The following is an 18,140-nucleotide window of genomic DNA, read 5'->3' on the forward strand; positions in this document are numbered from 1 at the left end:
GGTTTGGGTGTGGTGCTCTTGGGAAAGGATAAAAGGCGGACCCACCCTTCCTGGCTTGTGGAGTTTTATCTTGGAGATTCGTGAGACCTGTCTGTGAACTTTGGTGGCTTACAATCCTGGTTTGTGCCTTGGACTATTGAAACCTTGGGGGGGGGGGGGGGTGCCAGCAAGAAGCTTATGGTATTGACTGGACATCAGGACCCTGCTGTAACGTATTATAGCCTGTCTGTTGTGAAGACAGGTTTTCCTTTGTGCTTATTTTTTCCAGCTATAAAATACTTTTGGCTTTTACCAGAGTGTCTGGCTGTTTTTTCAGTTGGTGTTGAGGTCTGGGAAAACCCAGACAGAACACAAGTCTAGAGGGGATTAGAGAAAGAGAATTATTCTACATAGAAGGAAGGAAATTTGTGCTTCTGATATTAAAGAATACATTCAAGAACTGACATTAATCTTCTGCCTAATCCAATGCTTCTCAATTATTTTCTGTTACGCCTCCTAGGAAGAAGTAAACATTTTGCACACACACCCAACTCTCCGATCTGGGCCCCAATGGAATTTTAGTGTTAATATTTATTACTTTACATATTATAAGCTGCAAGCAAACTATTGGCTCTGCCAGGCACTCACAGTGAATGGTGTGGAAGGAGGCTTTAGAAGGAGGCATTTGAAGCTTTTGCCCAGATGCAGAGAATGCCCGTCCTTGTTCAGCAGCAGGTTCACCACATCGTTCATGGCTTCAGTGGTGCTCAGAGAGAGCAACAAGAACCCACGCAGGTGCCCTACCTGGCCGCCTTTTCTTCCAGGCTCAGAGCAGTGTGCAATTGGAAAAACACTCCCTGTCCAGGGGAATTGATCGAGAGGGACCACACTTGTTCCCTGAGGTCACATGCATTGCTCTGTGCTTCCCCAAGGGGGCATGTTCCACTATTTGAGAAGCATTGGCCTAATCCAAGGCTGGGCAACTATGGCTCCTTTATGACATGTAGATTTCAATCCTCAGAATTCCTGAGCCAGCTGGACTTCAACTCCCATCATAGCTGACTCAGGAATTATTGGAAGCTGAAGCATACAGGTCCTAAAGGGGCCTTAGTTGCTCACTCTGGCCTAATCATTCTTTCTTGAATTCTCATTATTGCAATGGCTAAAGTTCATCCACTATATGTCAAAACTTGTTCATAATTTTTATATACCAAAATTGCCTTAGTTTCATTGCAAATCTTTTGATAGTTATATGTAAAAAGGCCTTAGAAGAGAATTTCATTTTAAACTGTCAGCACTAATGTGATTAGAAAAAGTGATGGCTGGTGCATTTTTTAAATAACAGCATGATTATCCTTCATTTTAGTTACTGCCAATTTTGCGTGGTTGTGTTCTCATCTAGATTCTAGTTTCTAGATATTCTCTTAAATTGATATTTATCTTCTGAATATATACAGTACCTGTGTATATATGACTCTGTGTCTGTGTTCTCTTCATCTTCCAAAATTTTATTCAAAGAAAAATATGCTTAGATGCAATTTTATTGCCAATTAAATTCTGCATATTAAGGTAAGTAATGTGTTCTGAGTATAACTGAATATTAGATATTACTACTAATCATTGCCTTTATCCTATTAAAATAGAAATAACTGATAGAACATATTCCTTGTCTTGCTATCAGCATTCTAAACCAGTGGTGCGTTGCTCCCAGTTCGACCTGGTTCTAAGAACTGGAAGCACTGGCAGTGGGAGGCTCCACCCACTTGCCCAGAATGCTTCTGCACATTCATAGAAGCATCACACACACAAATGTGACGGTTAGCAAAGGGCTTTAGAACCCACAACTGTTCTAAACCCATGGTAATTTAAGAAACAATACACAGCAGGAACACTTACACAACTGGTAAACATTCCTGTGTACCTGTAGCATATCAACAATCGCACAATTTAATGCTATTACTGTAAAAGCATAAATTCTGTCTACTGTATATTTTAGTCTATTTATTTGAAGACAAAATAGGCCACAATTTATTGAAAACAGGATTCACAAGCCTTTAAAGCACTACTTTTCCTTTCCTAAATGCCAGTCAAATTGAATTCAATTCATACAAACATTTATGTCACACTAGGAAGCTTTATATGGTACTACAGTGTAACAGAAAAATAATTTGAGTGATCCCTTTATTTTATATCTAAGAAAATCAGGAAAGGATTACAATTTTGAAAAAAAAATTAATGACATGTCTTTTGCACTGAACAAAATAATTTCCATTTGATGTCATCCAATTTCAAAACTAATTTCCTTATTGCTGCTGTTGCAGTAGCTAAAAATCAAATGTATGATGTAGGAAACTATGGATTGTTTATCTTATACCAATGCTCCATAACCTGCTTTTTCTCACTATGTTTAAAAGCTCTCTGCTATGATTCAGATCAGGCAAGGGTTCCTCATCACCGGTGCTCCCAGTGCGCCTCCGGTGGCCTGCTGCATGTCTGCATGAGATTCAGCTTCTGCGCATGCGCAGGAAACAAAATCTCGCACGAGGGCGCTTGTGCGTGCGAGATGTCACTGTCGAAAATTGGCAAAATCTCGCTCACAAGAGTGTCCTTGGTGGGGACACAGAGCTGCATGCACAACTTCATTTTCCCTACTGTATTGGGCCGTACCGGCTGCAACCTGCTACTGATTCAGATGATACTCAACTGTTACTAACAGAAATCAAGCAGCTGAAAAAATGACAGAGGTGAATTGGACTATAGGCTATTCAGGAGAAGGAGCTTTAACAGAAAGCCACGTAACATTATGTAGGAATAGTTAAGTTCCATATGAACATTTGTTCTTTTGATAATGAAAAACTGATTTTCGGCATGTGTTCATTTTCAAGTGTTTTCCCATGTAGTTCTACTCATACATTATGTGGGATATAGGGGAATAACTAAAGGGTAGTTGTAGATTTTCTCTGACTGCTCCCTTTTCCTTTTACAGTAATGCAGGAAGGAACTCCGTGCAATTTTAACTTGTTTATATTATTCCACATAACTCCATGTAAATTATCACACTCTTAAAAAGTTGTTTAAACCAGAAATGTGGAACAATGTTGAAAAGAGACTATTCTGAATCTCAAACATTAGTGATATTCTCTTTATCTCCCCCCTCTCTCTCCTCCCCCTCCCATCACTCTTTCTCCCTCTCTTTCTCCCTTCATCCCTCTCTCATAGAATAGAATTTTATTGGCCAAGTGTGATTGGACACACAAGGAATTTGTCTTGGTGCAGATGCTCTCAGCGTACATAAAAGAAAAAGATACATTTGTCAAGAATCATGTTGTACAACACTTAATGATTGTCATAGGAGTCAAATAAGCAATGAAGAAAAATCAATATTAATAAAAATCTTAGGATACAAGCAACAAGTTATAGTCATACAGTCCTAAGTGGGAGGAAAAGGATGATAGGAATGATGAGAAAAACTAGTAGAATAGTTCTCTCTCATCTTTCTTTCTCTCTCAACTCTCTCTTCCTCTCCCCTATTTCATCTCTCTTTCTCTTCCCCCCTCTCTATGTCTCTCTCTATCTTCCTCTCTCTCCTTTTTCTTTTTCTTTTTCTTTCTCTTTCTCACTCCCTCCCTCCTTTCCTCCCTCCCCTGGTATCCTGGGTACATGACAACATCACCAAGGCAGTGTAAAACAAGGCTAAAACAGAGAGAGGAGAGCAGACAGATCTGAGCTGAATCTCTCTCTCTCTCCCTCTCTCCCTTTCCCCCCCTCTCTCGCGCTCTCCAGCTGCAGCATGAAACAGCAACTAGCTACTTCTGGCTTTGTGGGTGCTGGATGTGCAACCTGCTCTCTGTCCCAAGAGAGTGAGTTGCCAGGGATGAGTGGGACAGACAATGGGCCCCAGGAGGAGGAGGGGACACAGTCTCTCCCATTGTGAAGCACATTTTCACTGGGATGCGCAAGGAAAGGGATATTGGGTCTTCCCTTGCCCCACATCCCACTCAATCCTATTTCGGGACAGAGAAGTGTGCATTGGAAATGCAACTTTGGGTGACAATCCAACACTGGGCCTGCAACTCTCTGTGCTCCTCCAGGCCCAGTTTGCTGAGGAGGGAAGAAGCAGCCCTGATGTCCCTGCTGCCCCCCCCCCTCTTCCCCATGGTACCAGCCATTGCGCACAGCTTCCTCACAGGTGTGGCACATTTCAAAGGTGGCAGCTTGCATTGGAGATACTGAACAGCAGGACAGCTGTGAGAGCCAGGCCAGGCATCTCCATTGTCCAACTCACCAATGGGAGAATTTCGTCTGGGCCACAGCCCCCCTCCCCCAGGCTTTTATGCTTGGTACTCAGTCAGGGGTGAAAGAGGTTGCTGACACTCGTAGTAGAAGAATACCACCACTTTTTACAGACAAAGTAACGACTGCATTTTTTTTGCTTGCGTGGCAAGCCCATAAAAATTGTGGAATCCTTTCTAGGAAAGGATAGGACCATCTGAAGTGGCAGACTGGAAATATTTAATAGATTTAATTAAACTTCCTTACACTTCCACAAATCAGAAAAATACCCTTTATTTTTAAACAACATAAAAAAAAGAATAGACCAGTATGCATATAAGTGTAATGTGCAACATGTACATGCCGGTATAATATAATATTGTGTGCTAGTTTATTACTTATTTGAGTTTAGGGATTTCTTTCTATTTATTGATTTATTGAAATGTATTCTGTATTCTTGGGTGAGTTGCACCAAGGGACGCTTGTTCAATGTCATTGTACACATGTTGTGCATTGACAATAAAGGTTTGAATTTGAACTTTCATTTCTCAGGTAGTGTTCAGAGCCTTCTCTGTCATTCTGTCTTTCCTCTATGAGGCCTTGCAAAAAGCACCTTGGAAATAGAATGAGTATCAAGTGATGCAACGGTTGCCATGGAGAAGCTATGAAGGTTTTTTTTATATTGCACTGAATGTCAGAGAACTGCAGAACACAGAAGTTGTACAACTTGCTAGCAAATAAGCAACTGCCAATCAGAGACTGAAATCATGGTAATTTTTTAAAAAGAGTAAATGCTCTTCACTTTTTAAGAGGCATTCTTTGCAATTATTTCCAGAATTAAAGCCTTGGGAGTGGAAATTCTAAAATATGAACTGAAACATGCAATACTTAAAGACTCATATTAAGTTTAATCAATATTATTTTTGTGCTATCACAAAAGTTGCTCAGTAAATATCTACAGGAGGACAGTGGTCCTGTTGGTGACCATATATCCAAATACAAACGAGGTACAAAAAAGATGTAGAAATATATGGATTCTACAAAGAACTCTTAGAATTAGATCAGATATTTCTGGGGACAGATGATAAATTAATAAAGCAAATATATAGCTATTTTTTGAAAAAAAATTGAAAAAAATTATTAGTTTTCAAATATATTTTAAAACAGACAAATAAATACCAACAAAAGACAGACAAAGGAAAAAACAACCAAAAAACCACCCAAAATATCAGCTATTTATTGAATTTTAAAATGGAAGAAGAGTATGTAAAAGACTGTATGGACTAAACATTTTGGATATGCCAAACAATTAGACAATTGGAAACAACTATGAGAAAGAAGCTACAAACTAACGATGTCAACAGCATATAAAGAAAACCTTCACAAAATGTTCTACAGATGGCATTTGCCAGCAGCAAGAATGGCAAAGATATTCCAAAACATATTGCTAGAGTGCTGGAAATGTAAACAGATACTGAGTTCCTATTACCATATGTGGTGGACCTGTCCAATGCCAAATAATAAAAATAATTAGTTAAAGATTTAAAAAAAATGGTTAAAAGAAATGACAGCTGCTGCTGCATTTACACTCCTTGCTTTTTTCCTCTTTCCTCCTTCCTGGCCTTGAACGAGCTTCCCTCTCTCCTGCCTGGCTCCCCTCCAGCCTCACGCGGCCACCTTCCGCCTGTGCGCATGCTCCTGGCTCAGACACAGCCTGCCAGGGTATCATGAGAAGGGGAAGAGGAGGAGGTTCATCGCAGAGTGCAGGAGCGAAGCAGCCCTGTACATTCCTTCACTGCACGTAAGGCCCCCTTCATTTCTTGCCACTTTGGACTGGACCTCAAGCTCTCCATGCTCGACCGAAAAGTTGCTGGGAGTGGGGGGATGACACAGCCAGGCAATAGCAGGAGCATTAGTGCAGGAGAGAAACTGCATCCTGTTAAGTGCACCACCTTAAGTGCCTTTCCCCACAAGGGTATCTCCTCCGCCCTGGCTTAACAGACACCAGGAGACCAGGAAGAGGAGCAGGAAGGAAGCTGGATTCCTGCCTCCTCTCTAGGCACAAAAGCTCTCTGTGTGTAACTCCTTCACTAAAGCACTGCACTTTGCTGTGCTTTGGTGCTCACACCAAAGAGACACACTGGGAAGCCAAAGTCTCTAACTCTACATGATGGCTTCAGATTTATTTCCCAGATGCTATTTGGGGTGCTGACACACACAGAGAGACACATACAGAATGATACATAGAGAGGGGATGAGAGAGGGGAAGAGAGGGAGAGGAACAGAGACATAGATACAAAAAGTGGGGGAGATAGGGAGAGACATAGATAATGGTTTTGTGACTGGGTAGACATGGATAGGGAGGTCATGTGGGAGTGACAAAGAGTTGGCCATGTCCACCCAGATTTTGTGGCTCCCAGGGTTTTTTTTTCTGTGGGAAACAAGTCCTAATGGTTCTTTGAGTGTTTAAGGTTATCAACCCCTGGATTAACTCAAAGTCACCCAGCAGCCTTCCATGCCTAAAATAGGACTAGAACCAGGGGTGGGCTGCTGACCGGATTGGGGGGGGGCACAATGGGGTAGCAGAAATGGAGCTCCACCCCAGAGAATCTAATTTGCACTGAAAGATGTTGAAAGAAAATGCAGGGTATCCTGCATGAGCCACGCCCACAGTATGGTAGTAAAAATTTTGGTAGCCCTTCACTGGCTAGAATTTAGAGTCCACAGTCCAGCCTGTTGCCTTAACCACTAGACCAAGTAGCTTGAAAAAGATGGGAACAAAGAAACCTCATAAGAATTCAGAGGCACATGTTATCAAGTAATCTCAACAACCTTCAAAAAGTTCAGCATTCATATCTGAAATCAGTGAGTTTGAAGGTAAGATCAAAATATTTCACCATTTTGAAAATGTTCAACCACTTCCTCATTCTGATAATCTACTTCCTTGAACATTAAAAGTCTTTTGTCTGAAAGTGAACAATAAATATTAGAACATCCTGCGTGACCATTCAATGCAGTTGTCTACTTTTAAAATATAAAGAAACTAGCTGATACCTGTGCTTCATTAGGAAGCTATGTGATGGGGCTTGATAAATTGACATTTAATGAGTACTTAAAAAAGGGACTCTATGTTGGAAATGTAAAAAAAAACCAGGGAACATACTATATGGTGGACTTGTACATACGCCCAAAAATTTTGGACACAAATCAAAAAAATAATGGACCAAGTTATATCGACAAAGATTACAACTAAACCAGAACTATTCCTTCTAGGCATTTTTAGACAGAAACTGAGCAAAGAAGACAGATACCTTATTAGTCAAATACTAACGGCCGCCAGATTAACATACGCACAGCATTGGAAAAAAGAAGACACTCTGACAAACTTAACCATTATTAGTAAAATTATGGAATGTGCTGAACTATCAAAAATAACAATGGAAATACAAAACAAAAACTATTCAGAGTTCTACAAGGCCTGGGAGAAATGGTTCAGATGGTTATCTAACTTTAAAAACAATAAAACAAAAACCAATCAAAATCTCTTAATATAAATCAAAATAAAGATATACACAATAGAATTTCGGTCCAAAATCAATACAATCCCTGTCTGAGTTCAATCAACTTGATAATTATTAATAACTTACTAATATCATAACTCACAAATACTTCTCACTAACAAAAATAACAAACATAATCAAACTAAGTCGTCACAATCCATATGCCTGCTAGTTTGCAGGTATTACCCCCCCCCCCTATTTTTCTCTCTTTTCTTTCTCCTTCTTTCCTTTCCTCCTTCTTTTCTTTTTTATCCCACCTCCAACTACCTTTCTTTTTCCACGTCACCCTTGAACTATTAAATACTACAGTTATAAGATTATCCAAATAAGAATATTGAATACAAAATAAGTACATATAGACAAATATTTGGAATGTATATACAACAATATATATAAGCTGCTGTATAAAAATATTGTTTACCCCATCCCCCTCCTACTTCTCTTTTTTGTATTCCCATCCCCCCTTTCCCTGTTTTTTTTAAATAACATAATAAAGTATAATTTTTTTTAAAAAAGGGACTCTATTATTTTGTTAGGGATAGTAAGCTAAGTTTCTGTTAGATGATAGTAAGCCAAGTTTCTTTAGACTAGAAACTGGGTGTTCTAATCCCATTTTAGGCAAAAAGCTGCTGGCGTCATTGGGCCAGTCATACCCTCTCAGCCCTAAGAAGGAGGCAATGGCAAACTACTTCTGAAAACCTTGCTAAGAGAATTGCAGAGATTAATCTAGGTAATCACCAGAAGTCATAACTTTCTTTAAAGAGACAATAAATAAATATATTACTTTATATATTTATAATGTATAATGTGTATATGTGTGCGGAAAGAGGTGATAGGGAACTCTGTTGACATGAATTTAAAATGAAGTATTTCAGAGTCAGTGGATTTTAAAAAGGTACAGTATCACTACAGACCTTGGTACCCTGAAAGATAGTTATTTCTGGTCCCGTTATGTGTTCTAAATCCTTGTCAATTTCAATCACAATTTGGTGAAAAGGAAAAGTGGTCTTGTTTACACATGATGCTAAAATATAAACCATGCGTTATAAATCACACTAATAATATCATTCTAAATCTAAAGTAAACAAATCACATTATGGCTTGTTATGATGTGGGAATGCGCCTTTCTACTTTTACTTGGACTTGATTCTATTCTCTACTGGGATAGCTGAAGTGCTGATTGTCATTTCATGTGTGTGTGTGTGTGTGTGTGTGTGTTTCTATCAACATGACATACCAGCTGGTCATTACCAGTTCAGTTGAACTGGTTCAAATTGGGAGGAACCCACCCCTGACTTCAGTATAGTTTTCTGAGATGTACAAATAATCAATTTATTAATATTTAAAAGAGTTCACTGTATGTCACCCAAACTTCTAAGCAGTTAATAATTCTATCATAAAACAAAAATTACAAAAAAGAACACACTAAATATCCCAAAATATTAAAATTACTATAGAATAAATAAATATTAGAAAATTTAAAAAATATCAAAGTGCTTCAATATCTAGTAGTGACCTGGATTTAATTCCTATCCAAGTCAAATAACTTCTTAGTTAGGACGGCTAAAGCAGCAATGGCTAGATCCACTATAAAGGAAGTAGCTAGTGAGCTGTTCCAGAGAAAGAAGCTTTTACTACAAGCTGGCAACCCTATTGAAATAAGTATTTGTTTTCTGTTTCTGTCCCAAATAACTTCTGTATCCTGGAAGATGTTATTCTAGAGGGCTCTCCCCTCCTGAGATCACACATTTATTTCCCCCTTTCCGTCCTTCCGCTAGCTGATGCCCTGCCAGCTTTCTTCCACCATCAGCACTCAGGCAGGCAAGCTGCTTGTTCAGCCATATAAGGCTTGGCCCAAATTCTCTCTTTAATCATCAGCAGCTGGGAGGCAGGCAGGGAGGCACTTGCTCTTGGTTCCTTTTGCCAGAGGCTTGGCTGAGCAATTGGCATTTTTTAAATAGATATTTCCTGTCGCAGGTGTGTGTATGTGTGTACGCGTAACAAACAGTTCAGTCGGAGTGGCAACTTTGTGTGCTGATCAGAAATATTCTCTCTCTCTTTCACACACATACACCACGTAAAATTGGCACATTTATTAGGGAATAAATAATAAATAAACTAATGAAATATTTCATTAGTCTGGGATACGTCAATCAAGGCAAATATTTTTATTATGGTCTGTGACAAGCCTTTACAATGTAATAATAACACATATCACCATTTTAGCCATTGTCTATCCACTGAGGAGGAAGGCCTCTTTCCCATGTTTCCAACCAATACAGTCCTCAGCTCTCTTTTGTCAATTGAGCTTGCAATATTTGTCGTCAATCCATATTGTTTTATTGTCTCTTCTTGCTATGTGACCAGCCCATTTCCATTTTAATTATTTTACTCTCTTGATACTGTATACTTTCGTTTGTTCTCTAATCCAGTGTTTCCCAACCTTGGCAACCTGAAGATATTTGGACTTCAACTCCCAGAATTCCCTAGCCGGCTGGGGAATTCTGGGAGTTGAAGTCCAAATATCTTCAAGTTGCCAAGGTTGGGAAACACTGCTCTAATCCATGTGGAGGTCTTTCTCTCTTGTCTTGTAAAGCTGAACATGAATCTTTCCATGGCTCTTTGTGCCACTTGTAGCTTTTGTATCAATTGTGAGGTTGTAGTGCGTGTTTCACCAGCGTATGTTAGAGCAGGCAGCACACACTGAATGAAAACTTTTCTCTTCAGGCATAGGGGAAGGTTATTCTTGAAAATTATGCTTAAGCTTGAGGAATGCTTACCAGCCACATTTAACAGACCGTTCAATTTCCTTTATTGTATCACCTTCTACGTCTAGTTCTTCCATATAAATATATTTCTTTCTTTAGTGGATTTATTAAATATAACCTCTTTTTCGGTTTTATTTTTAAGCTGAATATTCCTTCTCCTTTTTGAAGCTCTTTTGTCTTTGTGGCTCTTCTGGGTCTTGTGAGAAGAATGCAACCTCATCTACAATTCTTAAGTGATTTAAACAGGTGCTCTTGATTTTTATTCCATCCTTGCACAATCGAGTTTGCAAAATATGTCTTCAAGACAGAAAAGGATAGGTGATACTGTATGTATGTATGTAGGCATTATTTATTTATTTATTTATTTACAAATTATAATTATAAATTTATTAAATTAATTCTAATTTTATAAATTTATTTATAATTAATTTTATTTATTATGCATTTATATAATTTATATAATCAATTTATAACTTAATAATTTATTTAGGGGAGTGAATATATTTAATAGGATAATAAAACAGCATGTCTAATTAAAAATCTCAGATATATGACTTGGTGAAATAAATTGGCCTCTGGGCCCCTTCAATGAGGCAGGCTCTCTACATGGGGCTACCTTTGAAAAGTGTTCGGAAACTTCAGATCGTGCAGAATACAGCTGCGAGAGCCATCATGGGCTTTCCTAAATATGCCCATGTCACACCAACACTACGCAGTCTGCATTGGTTGCTGATCGGTTTCCGGTCACAATTCAAAGTGTTGGTTATGACCTATAAAGCCCTTCATGGCATCGGACCAGAATATCTCCGGATTCTTTTGCCGCACGAATCCCAGCGACCAGTTAGGTCCCACAGAGTTGGCCTTCTCTGGGTCCCGTCGACTAAACAATGCCGTTTGGTGGGACCCAGGGGAAGAGCCTTCTCTGTGGCAGCCCCGACCCTCTGGAACCAACTCCCCCTAGATATCAGAGTTGCCCCCACCCTCCTTGCCTTTCGTAAGCTCCTTAAAACCCACCTCTGTCGTCAGGCATGGGGGAACTGAGATATTCCCTTCCCTCTTGGCTTATAAAATTTATGCATGGTATGTCTGTATGTATGATTGGTCTCTTAAATTAGGGTTTTTAAAATTAACTTAAATATTAGATTTGTTTATATTGTCTTATTATTGTTGTTAGCTGCCCCGAGTCTACGGAGAGGAGCTGCATACAAATCTAATAAATAAACAAACAAACAAACAAACAAATAAATAATTAATGGGTCCTGGGAAGCATGCCTTCTCCATCACGGAACATCTTCCTCCTGGATATAGGGACTCCTTGATACTGCTGGTGTTCCAGAAGTCTGTGAAGATCTGACTTTCCCTCAGACTCTAGGGCTAGGATGTTAAGGGTGCTCTGACATGGCTAGGTGCAATATGAGGCTATAGAATTTTCACAAATTAAGGTATTTTTCCCCTCCCTTTTAATAGATGTTGATATCATTTGCCACCTAGAGTTAAGCTGATTAGAGGGCCATCTCTATAAAGTTGCCTAATAATAATGAAATGAATAACCATTAGATGGCAATAGAGAGTATAACAAAATCTGATGCAGAATACTCTCCTTGCTGACACCTAGTGTTTGTCTGGATTTTTACAACCCACACTTAGCAATCCTCTTATTGCTTTGTCAGTTTAGCAGGGCAATACTGTAAACCTTTGAAAAAAAGGTTTCCTGGGGGGGGGGGGGGGGCTTTTAAAAAGCTTTCAAAACCATCAAACTATGTTGTATACAAAGTAATATGCAAAAATAATAGTCATGAAGTAATTATTCAGAAGCTATTGCTCTAGCTCAAATTCTTATTGGCAAGATATTTTTCATCTTTATTCCATAGAAAGAATGATACTAATAAACATTAGTGATACTCTTCTCTCTTTCTCTCCCCTCTCTCTCCCCTCTCTATGTTACCCTCAAATTCGCTGTGAGCTTTATGTATCTCCTCAAGCACTAATGAACAGCTTTTCTTTTAAAAAAGGATTACTGATAATGCATAAGTCAGCAAAATAAAGTAGAAACTTATTAGTCAAAGACTGAATACATTTAAAGAGATCCCACTCACAAACTATCCATTTTCTGTCTAATACATCATTTGCTGGAAAACTACAGCTTACGGCTTAATGAGCTTATTCTACACATTGCTTGCAACACATAGATTTTGTTGGTAAAAGTAACAAATTTTAATGAGTAAGGTTATTTTTTCCAATATGTTTGGAAATTAATCCAAACGTGTGTAACTTGTTTCTGCATAAACTTGCCAAAAATAAATGTAAATAATGCTAAGCATTCTAATTTCTGCTATGGCATTATTTTTCCTTAGCCTCTTAAATCAAGTGGCTAGCATCTTCTTTTAACAACCCCATAATCCCTTCCAGGGTGGAGTCTGGACAATTGAATGGAGCTAGCGGAGGGTTTACTGGCCGAATGCCCTTCCTGTTGCCAATGCAGACTGTTGTTCAGCTATATATTCTCATTATGCCCAGAAGGAGAAATTTCTTTCTCTACTTAGAATCGAACTCACAACCTGCTGATTGTGAAGCGAGAGCTCCACCCCTAGGCCACCGCACCACTCCCTTAAATCAAAATACATTATTGAAATATTTGCTTCACATAATCAGTTTATGGAAAAAATATTTTTTTTTACAATAAGATTTCCATGCGCTTTCTTCGATACAATACTGTTAAAGAAAGAACTGTATGCATTGTGGTTGTCTATAAACCATAATGTTGCTGGAATTTAAATGAAATTCAGTTGAGAAAGAAACAAGATATTTCTGTTGATCTTAATCTGAAAGCAGCAAACCTATTCTTCCTTTTCCAGACTACCTTTATAATTCTTCCTAAGCTTGTGCTCTCCAAATGTGTCATGACATGTGAATAACTCCAGCCTAGAAAACACAACTCTGTGTGAAATAGCAAACATGGGATTATTTTACACCTCAGTAGACTAATCTTTATGACTAATAGAGTTTGGATTCGCATCTTACTTTAAGTCTTTATATTATTGTGTTTTGAACTGCAATATTATTTATACAGTTTCCATTTAGAATGTGGTTTAATTCAAACTCCCAGGGTTTATGGACCATGGTTTATAGATATGAATTGCAGAGGACCAATGCAACGTTGAAATAATAACTCATTTTCTAGGGATCAAACAATCTAGCCAACTTTTCTGCAGTACTCTGAATATTTGTGCTTTACCTAACCCAGGCGTTTTGTGCGGGGGGGGGGTGGGAAATAAAACTTATTTTCACTAAAAGCTGAAAATTAGTTTTTAATTCAATATCTGTGGCAGCAAAGTACCGTATTTTTTGGTGTATAAGATACACCAGTGCATTTAGATTTTAGAGGAGGAGAAGAAGGAAAAAAGTATTCTGAACCAAATGGTGTAGTATTAAATAGTAAGAATAGAATTTTATTGGCCAAGTGTGATTGGACACACAATGAATTTGTCTAGGTGCAGATGCTCTCAGTGTACATAAAAGAAAATATAGATTTGTCAAGAATCATGTGGTACAACACTTAATTATTGTCATAGGGTCAAATAAGCAATGAAGAAACTATCAATATTAATAAAAATCTTGGGATAGAAGCAACAGGTTACAGTCATACAGTCCTAAGTGGGAGGAAATGGGTGATAAGGAATGATGAGGGGAAAAAACTAGGAGTAATAGTAGAGTAGACTTAGTAAAAGGTTTGACAGTGTTGAGGGAATTATTTGTTTAGTAGAGTGATGGCATTCGGGGGAAAAACTGTTCTTGTGTCTAGTTGTCTTGGTGTACAGGGTAATAGTAACCTCTCCAGCCACGAGGGGGGTGGGTTTGTGGCTCCTGATGTTTTCTGTGGGAAATGTCTCCCTTCCTTCCTTCCTTCCTTCCTTCCTTCCTTCCTTCCTTCCTTCTTTCTTTCTTTCCTTCCCTCCTTTTCTTTCCTTCCTTCCTCTCTTTCCCTTACTCTCTCGTTCCCTTTTCTTTCTTTCTCTTCCACTTCTTTCTCTCTTTTCCCTCTCTCTAATTTCTGTGTACTCTCCCCCTTTTTGCTCTCATTTCTCTCACTTTCATTTTCTGTTTTTCTCTTTCCTCTTCCTCTCCCTTTTTCTTCCTCTCCCTTTCTCTCTCTCATTTGTTTCCCTCTTCTCCCTCTTATTCTCTCTCCCTCAACTTTCCCTCATTTCTCTCTCACCCTCTCCCTTTCATTTCTGTTTTCTCTTTCCTCTCCCTCTCTTTTTCCTTCTCATCCCTTCTCTCTCTTATTTGTTTGTTCTTCCTCTCCCCCATTCTTTCCCTCCATCAATTTCTCATTTTTCTTTTTCTCCTTTTCTCTCACCTTCCCTCCCCCCTCTCTTTCCCTCCATTCCTGTCTCTCCAGAGATGGTCCAGCAGCATACCCCACTTCTTCTTAGCTTGTCCTCCGGGGATGAGTCGGCCGCGTGGCATCCAGCCGGCGAGGAGCCTGTGGGCAGCTTCGATCAACTGGTGGGATGGGCTCAGCTCCATCAGCCCCCACCCTAATTTCCCACCTTCGGGGGCGGGAATTCCCGAGCTGAGGCAGCTTTGCTTGGAGTGCCTTCACCAACTGCTGTGCCCTCCCAAAGGGGCCCCGAAGGTGGTAGATTGGGCTGGGGGCTGATGGAGCCGAGCCCCATCCCATTGGATGATCGAAGCTGCCCCATGGGCTCCTCTGTCGGGCTGGATGCATTGAGGTGACACCCGCCAACTTCTCCAAAGCTGCTGCCACATGCCCCACCGATCCCTGGGGCCAAGCTGCCAGCCTCCAGTTGACGACTGCCAGGTGGCCTTGGGGATAGCCCCCGTGGCTGCTGACCCCCGTCCCACATCCAGTGTATAAGACGCACCCATTTTTGACGCACCTTTTTGAGGTAAAAAGGTGCATCTTATACACCAAAAAATGTGGTAATTCCTGGCCTCTAGATTCCAGAAGTATTGATTAATTTCAGTTAACACTCACCATATAAAATTATACATCCTTAAAAACGGGGTATATTGTTATTGATTTCATGAATAACTAAAGAAGACTAGAAACATAGAAGACTGATGGCAGAAAAAGACCTCATGATCCATCTAGTCTGCCCTTATACTATTTCCTGTATTTTATCTTAGGATGGATATATGTTTATCTCAGGCATGTTTAAATTCAGTTACTGTGGATTTATCTACCACGTCTGCTGAAAGTTTGTTCCAAGGATCTATTACTCTTTCAGTAAAATAATATTTTCTCATGTTGCTTTTGATCTTTCCACCAACTAACTTCAGATTGTGTCCCCTTGTTCTTGTGTTCACTTTCCTATTAAAAACACTTCCCTCCTGGACCTTATTTAACCCTTTAACATATTTAAATGTTTCAATCATGTCCCCCCTTTTCCTTCTGTCCTCCAGACTATACAGATTGAGTTCATTAAGTCTTTCCTGATACGTTTTATGCTTAAGACCTTCAACCATTTTTGTACCCTGTCTTTGGACCCGTTCAATTTTGTCAATATCTTTTTGTAGGTGAGGTCTCCAGAACTGAACAGAGTATTCCAAATGTGGTCTCACCAGCACTCTATATAGCGGGATCATAATCTCCCTCTTCCTGCTTGTTATACCTCTAGCTATGCAGCCAAGCATCCTACTTGATTTCCCTACCGCCTGACTGTATTATCTGTATGCATTTGTTACTTAATAAATGTGTTTGTTATTTAATAAATGCATTTGAGCAGTAATGTATTGTATGCATATTTCTGAGAAGATGTACAATACAGTTAAGAATTTTGGGTTTTATGCCAGAATTTGATGCAAGATCCTCTTGTGTAATTAGCTTGCCTGCACTGGATAGAACCAGTTCTTAATCACTCTCCCGGACTGTTCTAACTCTCCAATGAATTCAGCTGGCAGAGAGAATCAGACAATGGAATCACATCACAACCTCACAAAATTTAAGGGATTTATCTCCCAAAGTTCTCATTTCTTTTTACTCCATTAAAACCATGGTGCATGGTTTTATTGAATAAACAACAAATATTATCAACTTTTTTTAAAAAAAAAACCCACTTTCACCTACATTGCTATTTAAATAACTCCCCTTAGCATTTGAGAATTTTGTAAGTTGAGAAATTGATGGCATTGTTGAAGATTTTTTCCCCTAGTGTTTATGGAATTATAACAAAAGCTTGATTTTATAAAAAGGAGAAAATATCATTACTTTTTAAATGTTAAATTAAGGTAGCTCAATTATGCCTAAATTGTGTGTGTTTAGCAACTGTTTCTATTGCTTAAGATAATATTTTCCAACTAATAACCATCTCGGTAGTTTCCCCCAAAAAATCAGTTCCTCTACCTTTATAACTGCTGGCAACAAACATTGTCAACATTTTGAATGTCATCAGAAGCTTTCAATGTCTTATCTACACTAACTATTTGCCTGAAGAAGTGTTTCTGAAAATGTTTTTGAAAATTGAGATTTTTGTACCAATGTCTTTCTGCTTCCTATTTCCTTTTTTTATATTATTTCGCTGTATGCCTTGCTATTTGTCATCAATCATCCTTTCACAACAGGTTCTCAATCAATCCTACCTGTATATGCTTTAAGAAACTTACCTAGAATTGCTGACCAATTTAAATTCATTCATATGTCCCAAAACTGAAGTCCATAGAGCTATGTATATACTGTAAGTCATTGATGGGCTACCAAAATGTTTACTACCACATTGTGGTTTATGCATTTTGTTTTAACATCTTTCAGTGCAAATTGGGTGTTCTGGGGTGGAGCTCCATGTTTGCTACCCCAATGCGTAGCCCACCCGATTACCTACTATATAAAGTATATGTACACACATGCACGCACAGAGCCGAGAAGGGGGGGGGGGATCAAGATTTTGCTACCGGTACTGTGTACCTGACCAAAATTTTCCTACCAGTGCTGCGTACCTTACTGTACCCGTAGGAGCCCACCACTGCTGTAAGTGATTGTAATGTAGTGAACTATTTAAATACATTGTTAGTCACACAATGCATATGATTGCAAATATACATGCAAATTGGCTGTTACTGGAGGGACGTAGATGCTACACCAATGGCTCCACACCATTGCAGTGTTAGTGAAATGTCCTGTGATCTCTTAGAATTAATTTCAGGAAAAATCAAGATTTGGTTTTGTATGATATGCAGGAAGATGAAGGACTGAAGGGAGTGCCATTGGACAAGGAAAAACCCAAACATGTAATATTTATGACAGCTCTTTATCCTAGGAGGCAAAAAAAAAAGAATGAAAAAGATGAAAGTAGAATATTAATAATTATACCCATAATGGATTTTTGCTACCCCTACTCCTGAACTCACTAAATTTTATATAGGCTGTTCATCACAAATTATTGCACAGCTTTCATGGGAGAAGGGAGGAGGAGGAAGAGGAAGAAGGGGAGGGGCACCCCACAAAACAGAGCAAGGTGGGAAATATGTTTCTTTTAAGAAGTACATTTTTATCATTTCACAACATTGTTATAGCTTGCCAGCTGTACATACGGCAACA

At 39.0% G+C, this 18,140-nt stretch overlaps 1 protein-coding gene across 2 annotated transcripts in view; it reads right to left on the reverse strand.

The window, feature by feature from the left end:
- Positions 1-18,140, reverse strand: part of DLGAP2 (DLG associated protein 2) — a 219,917-nt gene that overhangs the window by 145,679 nt on the left and 56,098 nt on the right. The window lies entirely within an intron of this gene.

This window comes from Erythrolamprus reginae, chromosome 1 (assembly GCF_031021105.1).
Source record: "Erythrolamprus reginae isolate rEryReg1 chromosome 1, rEryReg1.hap1, whole genome shotgun sequence".
Lineage (NCBI taxonomy): Eukaryota > Metazoa > Chordata > Lepidosauria > Squamata > Dipsadidae > Erythrolamprus > Erythrolamprus reginae.